This window comes from Lissotriton helveticus, chromosome 11, assembly GCF_964261635.1.
Source record: "Lissotriton helveticus chromosome 11, aLisHel1.1, whole genome shotgun sequence".
Taxonomy (NCBI): Eukaryota; Metazoa; Chordata; class Amphibia; order Caudata; family Salamandridae; genus Lissotriton; species Lissotriton helveticus.
This window is the reverse complement of record NC_136072.1, coordinates 451,216,211-451,223,710: the sequence shown is the minus strand read 5'-3', so window position 1 is coordinate 451,223,710 and position 7,500 is coordinate 451,216,211.

Genomic DNA, 7,500 nt, shown 5'->3' with positions numbered 1-7,500 from the left:
GCCCCTGGGGGCCCCGGCGGGAGGGCCCGGGTCCTGCCTTCCCCTGATTCAGAATCGCCAGACCACACGGAGGTCTGACTGACCCTCTCCCTAGTAATCCGGAGGAAAATTACCCCCCTTTCTTGTAATCCGTGCACTAGAGGTGACAGAGGGGACCCAAGGCGCGAAAGTACCCGACCTCCTGGAGCCCTCGCTGGGATCCGGGAGGCAAATGGCACCTCATCGGGACTTCCAGGGAAGTTCGGCCATCTGGTCGCCCCCATTGGAAAGCATTGCGGGCGACCAGATGGCCGAGGCGATCCGGGAGACCAGATGGCCGAGGGGATCCTGGAGACCAGATGGCCGAGGGGATCCGGGAGACCAGATGGCCGAGGGGATCCGGGCGACCAGATGGCCGGGCACGAAAGGGACGCCATCCGGTCGCCCCGTGCCCCCACGAAGGAGGGAGCGGGTGCCCGGGGCATGGCGGGCCGGAGGCCCGGGGCCCCAGCCGGGCCACAGCCATGGAGGCTGCCAGGGGCCGGCGGGCCCTCCGACCCGGGGCCCGCTTACACCTTGACAAGCAGGGGAGGCCTGCAAGGGACCGACGGACCCCTGTCCTGGGCCCTGGGTGGAGCGGCAGCCCGGGGGACCGGGCCCAGGGCCGGAGCGCCCGACCCGGGGCCCCGACCGGGCCCCTGGACCCAGCCGGGGCTCCCAGGCCCGGAGGCACAGGGGAAGCCTCCCCGGGCCCGCCGGACCCCGTCCCGGGCACCCTGCCCCGCGGCAGGACCCAGGACGGAGCCCGGGGTGGGGAGGCCACCCTCCCCGGGGCCCTCAGGGGCCCCGGATGGAGCTCCTGAACACAGACAAGCAAGGGGAGGCTCCCCGGGCACATCGGAACCCCTTTCCGGGCCCTTGGCAGTGCGGCAGGCTGGGAGACAGGGCCCAGGGCCTGAGCACCCGACCCGGGGCCCGCCCGGGCCCCTGGACCCAGCCGGGGCTCCCAAGCCCGGAGGCGCATGGGACGCCTCCCCGGTCCCTCCGGACCCCGTCCCGGGCACCCTGCCACGCAGCAGGACCAAGGACAGAGCCCGGGGTGGGGAGGCCGCCCTCCCCGGGCCCTCAGGGGCCCTAGCCACTGCTCCTGAACCCAGCCAAGCAAGGGGAGGCTCCCCGGGCACACCGGAACCCCTTCCCGGGCCCTTGGCAGTGCGGCAGGCTGGGAGACAGGGCCCAGGGCCGGAGAAACCAACCCGGGGCCCGGCCGGGCCCCTGGACGCAGCCGGGGCTCCCAAGCCCGGAGGTGCATGGTACGCCTCCCCGGTCCCTCCGGACCCCGTCCCGGGCACCCTGCCACGCAGCAGGACCAAGGACAGAGACCGGGGTGGGGAGGCCGCCCTCCCCGGGCCCTCAGGGGCCCTAGCCACTGCTCCTGAACCCAGCCAAGCAAGGGGAGGCTCCCCGGGCACATCGGAACCCCTTCCCGGGCCCTTGGCAGTGCGGCACGCTGGGAGACAGGGCCCAGGGCCGGAGAAACCGACCCGGGGCCCGGCCGGGCCCCTGGACGCAGCCGGGGCTCCCAAGCCCGGAGGTGCATGGGACGCCTCCCCGGTCCCTCCGGACCCCGTCCCGGGCACCCTGCCACGCAGCAGGACCAAGGACAGAGCCCGGGGTGGGGAGGCCACCCTCCCCGGGCCCTCAGGGGCCCTAGCCACTGCTCCTGAACCCCGCCAAGCAAGGGGAGGCTCCCCGGGCACACCGGAACCCCTTCCCGGGCCCTTGGCAGTGCGGCAGGCTGGGTGACAGGGCCCAGGGCCGGAGAAACCGACCCGGGGCCCGGCCGGGCCCCTGGACGCAGCCGGGGCTCCCAAGCCCGGAGGTGCATGGGACGCCTCCCCGGTCCCTCCGGACCCCGTCCCGGGCACCCTGCCACGCAGCAGGACCAAGGACAGAGCCCGGGGTGGGGAGGCCGCCCTCCCCGGGCCCTCAGGGGCCCTAGCCACTGCTCCTGAACCCAGCCAAGCAAGGGGAGGCTCCCCGGGCACATCGGAACCCCTTCCCGGGCCCTTGGCAGTGCGGCAGGCTGGGAGACAGGGCCCAGGGCCGGAGAAACCGACCCGGGGCCCGGCCGGGCCCCTGGACGCAGCCGGGGCTCCCAAGCCCGGAGGTGCATGGGACGCCTCCCCGGTCCCTCCGGACCCCGTCCCGGGCACCCTGCCACGCAGCAGGACCAAGGACAGAGCCCGGGGTGGGGAGGCCGCCCTCCCCGGGCCCTCAGGGGCCCTAGCCACTGCTCCTGAACCCAGCCAAGCAAGGGGAGGCTCCCCGGGCACACCGGAACCCCTTTCCGGGCCCTTGGCAGTGCGGCAGGCTGGGAGACAGGGCCCAGGGCCGTGGCACCCGACCCGGGGCCCGGCCGGGCCCCTGGACCCAGCCTGGGCTCCCAAGCCCGGAGGCGCAGGGGAAGCCTCCCCGGGCCCTCCAGGACCCCGTCCCGGGCACCCTGCCACGCAGCAGGACCAAGGACAGCGCCCGGGATGGGGAGGCCGCCCTCCCCTGGACCTCAGGCCTTCCATGTCAGCCCGGCAATCTGGTCGCCCCATTGGAAAGCATTGCGCGCTACTATTGCAAACACATTATCTACCGGACTTGCTCTAGATGGCGCTCCAACATAAGGAATGTACCAACACCTTCCCTACTGGAATCGTGACGAGCAGGAGCCGTCATTAGCACTGAAGGGGCTAGTATATCAACACTTTCCCTCCTGTTGCGCAGGTTGGAGTTTGAAAAATAGATTGTATTATGCCTTTAGTTTGTGTGTCCTCTAGATCAAGTTGATCTACTGACTTGCGATGCCAAGGCATCTCGCTGTAAAGGAATGCGATGTCACAGCATGCATTTGTGCATTCGAATAGATGGCCGCCTATAACCCCTTCGCTGCGGCGGGTTTTCAAATGGGTTTGGGCATGGAGCTGCCCGGGACCCGTGCAGCCCGTCCTGGGCACTCTGACCTGCTGTTGGCCCGGGGGGGAGGACTGCCCGGGACCCGTGGAGCCCGTCCTGGGCACTCTGACAAGCTGTTGGCCCGGGGAAGGGAGCCCCAGACGACCGGGACCCGTGGAGCCCGTCCTGGGCACTCCTGTATGCCGTTGGCCCGGGGAAGGGAGCCCCGGACGTCCGGGTCCCGTGGAACTCGTCCTGGGCACTCTGACATGCCGCTGGCCCGGGGAAGGGTGCCCCGGACGCCCGGGGCCCGTAGCCCGTCCTGGGCACTCGGACAAGCCGTTGGCCCGGGGAAGGGAGCCCTGGACGCCCGGGACCCGTGGAGCCCGTCCTGGGCACTCTGGAATGCTTTGGCCCGGGGAAGGGAGCCCCGTGGAACTGGTCCTGGGCACTTTTACATGCCGTCGGCCTGGAGGTGGGTGCCCTGGACGCCCGGGGGAGGCCTGCCCGGGACCCGTGGAGCCCTTCCCGGGTACTTTGCCAATGCCGTTGGCCTCATAGAGATGGTTGCCCCGGACGCGTCCGGGGGAGGCCTGCGCGGGACCCATGGAGCCCGTCCTGGGCATTGAGCCATGCCGTTGGCCTGCAGATGGGAGCCCCGGACGCCCGGGGGAGGACTGCCCGGTACCCGTGGATCCCGTCCTGGGCTCTTTGACATGCCGTCGGCCTGGAGGTGGGTGCCCCGGACGCCCGGGGGAAGCTGCCCGGGACCCATGGATCCCGTCCTGGGCTCTTTGACATGCCGTCGGCCTGGAGGTGGGAGCCCGGGAGCGGGCTGCCCGGGACCCATGGAGCCCGTCCTGGACACTTTGACATGCCGTCGGCCTGGAGGAGGGTGCCCGGGACGCCCGTGGGAAGCCTGGTCGGGACCCGTGGAGCTCTTCCCGGGTACTTTGCCAATGCCGTTGGCCTCCTGGAGATGTGTGCCCCGAACGCCCGGGGGGAGGGCTGCCCGGGGCCCGTGGAGCCCGCCCTGGGCACTTTGACATGCCTTCGTCCTGGAGGTGGGAGCCCCGGACGCCCGGGGGAGGGCTGCCCGGGACCCATGGAGCCCTTCCCGGTTACTCTGCCATCCCGTTGGCCTCCTGGAGATGGGTGCCCCGGACGCCCGGGGGAGGTCTGTCCGGGGCCCATGGAGCCCGTCCTGGGCAGTGTGACATGCCGTCGGCCTGGAGGTGGGAGCCCCGGACGCCCGGGGGAGGGCTGCCCGGGACCCATGGAGCCCTTCCCGGTTACTCTGCCATCCCGTTGGCCTCCTGGAGATGGGTGCCCCGGACGCCCGGGGGAGGTCTGTCCGGGGCCCATGGAGCCCGTCCTGGGCAGTGTGACATGCCGTTGGCCTGGAGGTGGGAGCCCCGGACGCCCGGGGGAAGGCTGCCCGGGACCCGTGGAGCCCTTCCCGGTTACTCTGCCATCCCGTTGGCCTCCTGGAGATGGGTGCCCCGGACGCCCGGGGGAGGTCTGTCCGGGGCCCATGGAGCCCGTCCTGGGCAGTGTGACATGCCGTCGGCCTGGAGGTGGGAGCCCCATACGCCCGGGGGAAGGCTGCCCGGGACCCGTGGAGCCCTTCCCGGTTACTCTGCCATCCCGTTGGCCTCCTGGAGATGGGTGCCCCGGAAAGCCCGGGGGAGGTCTGTCCGGGGCCCATGGAGCCCGTCCTGGGCAGTGTGACATGCCGTCGGCCTGGAGGTGGGAGCCCCGGACGCCCGGGGGAAGGCTGCCCGGGACCCGTGGAGCCCTTCCCGGGTACTCTGCCATCCCGTTGGCCTCCTGGAGATGGGTGCCCCGGACGCCCGGGGGAGGTCTGTCCGGGGCCCATGGAGCCCGTCCTGGGCAGTGTGACATGCCGTCGGCCTGGAGGTGGGAGCCCCGGACGCCCGGGGGAGGGCTGCCCGGGACCCATGGAGCCCTTCCCGGTTACTCTGCCATCCCGTTGGCCTCCTGGAGATGGGTGCCCCGGACGCCCGGGGGAGGTCTGTCCGGGGCCCATGGAGCCCGTCCTGGGCAGTGTGACATGCCGTCGGCCTGGAGGTGGGAGCCCCGGACGCCCGGGGGAAGGCTGCCCGGGACCCGTGGAGCCCTTCCCGGTTACTCTGCCATCCCGTTGGCCTCCTGGAGATGGGTGCCCCGGAAAGCCCGGGGGAGGTCTGTCCGGGGCCCATGGAGCCCGTCCTGGGCAGTGTGACATGCCGTCGGCCTGGAGGTGGGAGCCCCATACGCCCGGGGGAAGGCTGCCCAGGACCCGTGGAGCCCTTCCCGGTTACTCTGCCATCCCGTTGGCCTCCTGGAGATGGGTGCCCCGGAAAGCCCGGGGGAGGTCTGTCCGGGGCCCATGGAGCCCGTCCTGGGCAGTGTGACATGCCGTCGGCCTGGAGGTGGGAGCCCCGGACGCCCGGGGGAAGGCTGCCCGGGACCCGTGGAGCCCTTCCCGGGTACTTTGCCATCCCGTTGGCCTCCTGGAGATGGGTGCCCCGGACGCCCGGGGGGAGGTCTGTCCGGGGCCCATGGAGCCCGTCCTGGGCAGTGTGACATGCCGTCGGCCTGGAGGTGGGAGCCCCGGACGCCCGGGGGAAGGCTGCCCGGGACCCGTGGAGCCCTTCCCGGGTACTTTGCCATCCCATTGGCCTCCTGGAGATGGGTGCCCCGGACGCCCAGGGGCGGTCTGTCCGGGACACGTGGAGCCCGTCCTGGGCATTGAGCCATGCCGTTGGCCCGGAGAATGGAGCCCCCAGACGCCCGGGGGAGGTGTTGCCCAGGCATATCTCATCTGGTCCCCCCGGGCAGAGAACCACCAGCCCTGGAGAGGTGTCCGGGCGTACCCTGCCCCTAGTAATCCGGAGGGAAATTACCCCCCTTTCTTGCAATCCGTGCACGCGAGGTGACAGAGGGGACCCAAGGCGTAAAAGAACCCGACCTCATGGAGCCCTAGCTGGGATCCGGGAGGCGAATGGCACCTCATCGGGACTTCCAGGGAAGCCCAGCCATCTGGTCGCCCCATTGGAAAGCATCGCGGGCGACCAGATGGCCGGGATCGAAAGGACTCCCAGCTCCCCATCCATCCCAAGCCTTCGCGGTAGGTTTCCTGACTTCCTGCCCACGCAAGGCAGGGCTCTTGGACCCCGGCTGGGCCTCAGGCGCAGGTTGGACCACCGGAGCTCTAGGGCCCGGACGACCTGGGGGGAGGAATGCCCGGGACCCGTGGAGCCCGTCCTGGGTACTTTGACATGCCGTCGGCCTGGAGGTGGGTGCCCCGGACGCCCGGGGGAAGCTGCCCGGGACCCATGGAGCCCGTCCTGGGTACTTTGACATTCCGTCGGCCTGGAGGTGGGAGCCCCGGATGCCCGGGGAGAGGTCTGCCCGGGACCCATGGAGCCCGTCCTGGGTACTTTGCCTATGCCGTTGGCCTCATGGAGACGGGTGTCCCAGACGCCCGGGGGAGGACTGTCCCAGACTCATGGAGCCCGTCCTGGGCACTTTGACATGCCGTCTGCCTGGAGGTGGGAGCCCCGGACGCCCGGGGGAGGGCTGCCCGGGACCCATGGAGCCCGAACCGGGCACGCTGCCATGCCGTCAGCCTGGATGGAGCCCCGGACGTCCGGGGTACGAGTGACCGGGACGCATGGAGCCCGTCCTGGGCACTTTTCCGTGCCTTCGGCCTGGAGCCCCCAGACACCCAGGGGAGGGCCACCGTGAAAACCATGGAGCCCGACCCGGGCACTCTGCCATACCGTCAGCCTAGATGGAGCCCCGGACGCCCAGGGGACGAATGCCCGGGACGCATGGAGCCCGTCCTGGGCACTTTTCCATGCATTCGGCCTGGAGCCCCCAGACACCCAGGGGAGGACATCCCTGGAAACCATGGATCACGACCCGGGCACTCTGCCATGCCGTCAGCCTGGATGGAGCCCCGGACGCGCGGGGGATGAATGCCCGGGACGCATGGAGCCTGTCCTGGGCACTTTTCCATGCCGTCAGCCTGGATGGAGCCCCGGACGCCCGGGTGACGACTGCCCAGGAGCCATGGAGCCCGTCCTGGGCAATTTGACATGCGGTTGGCCTGGAGGAAGGAAGCCCCGGGTGGCCTAGGGAGGTGTTGCCCAGGCATAGCCCATCTGGTCCCCATGGCAGAGAACCGCCAGCCTCGGAGGGGTGTCCGGGCGTACCCTTCTCCCTAGCAATCCGGAGGAAAATTACCCCCTTTTCTTGTAATCTGTGCACGCGAGGTGACAGAGGGGACCCAAGGCGTGAATGTACCCGACCTCCTGGAGCCCTCGCTGGGATCCGGGCGGCGAATGGCACCTCATCGGGACTTCCAGGGAAGTTCGGCCATCTGGTCGCCCTTATAGGAAAGCGTTGCGGGCGACCAGATGCCCGAGGGGATCCGGGCGACCAGATGGCCGAGGGAATCTGGGCGATCAGATGGCTGGACACGGAAGTGAAGCCGCCTGGACTCTCCCGACCCTGTCCCTGTCCCCGTCCCCGTCCCGGGACGAATGCCCGGGACGCATGGAGCCC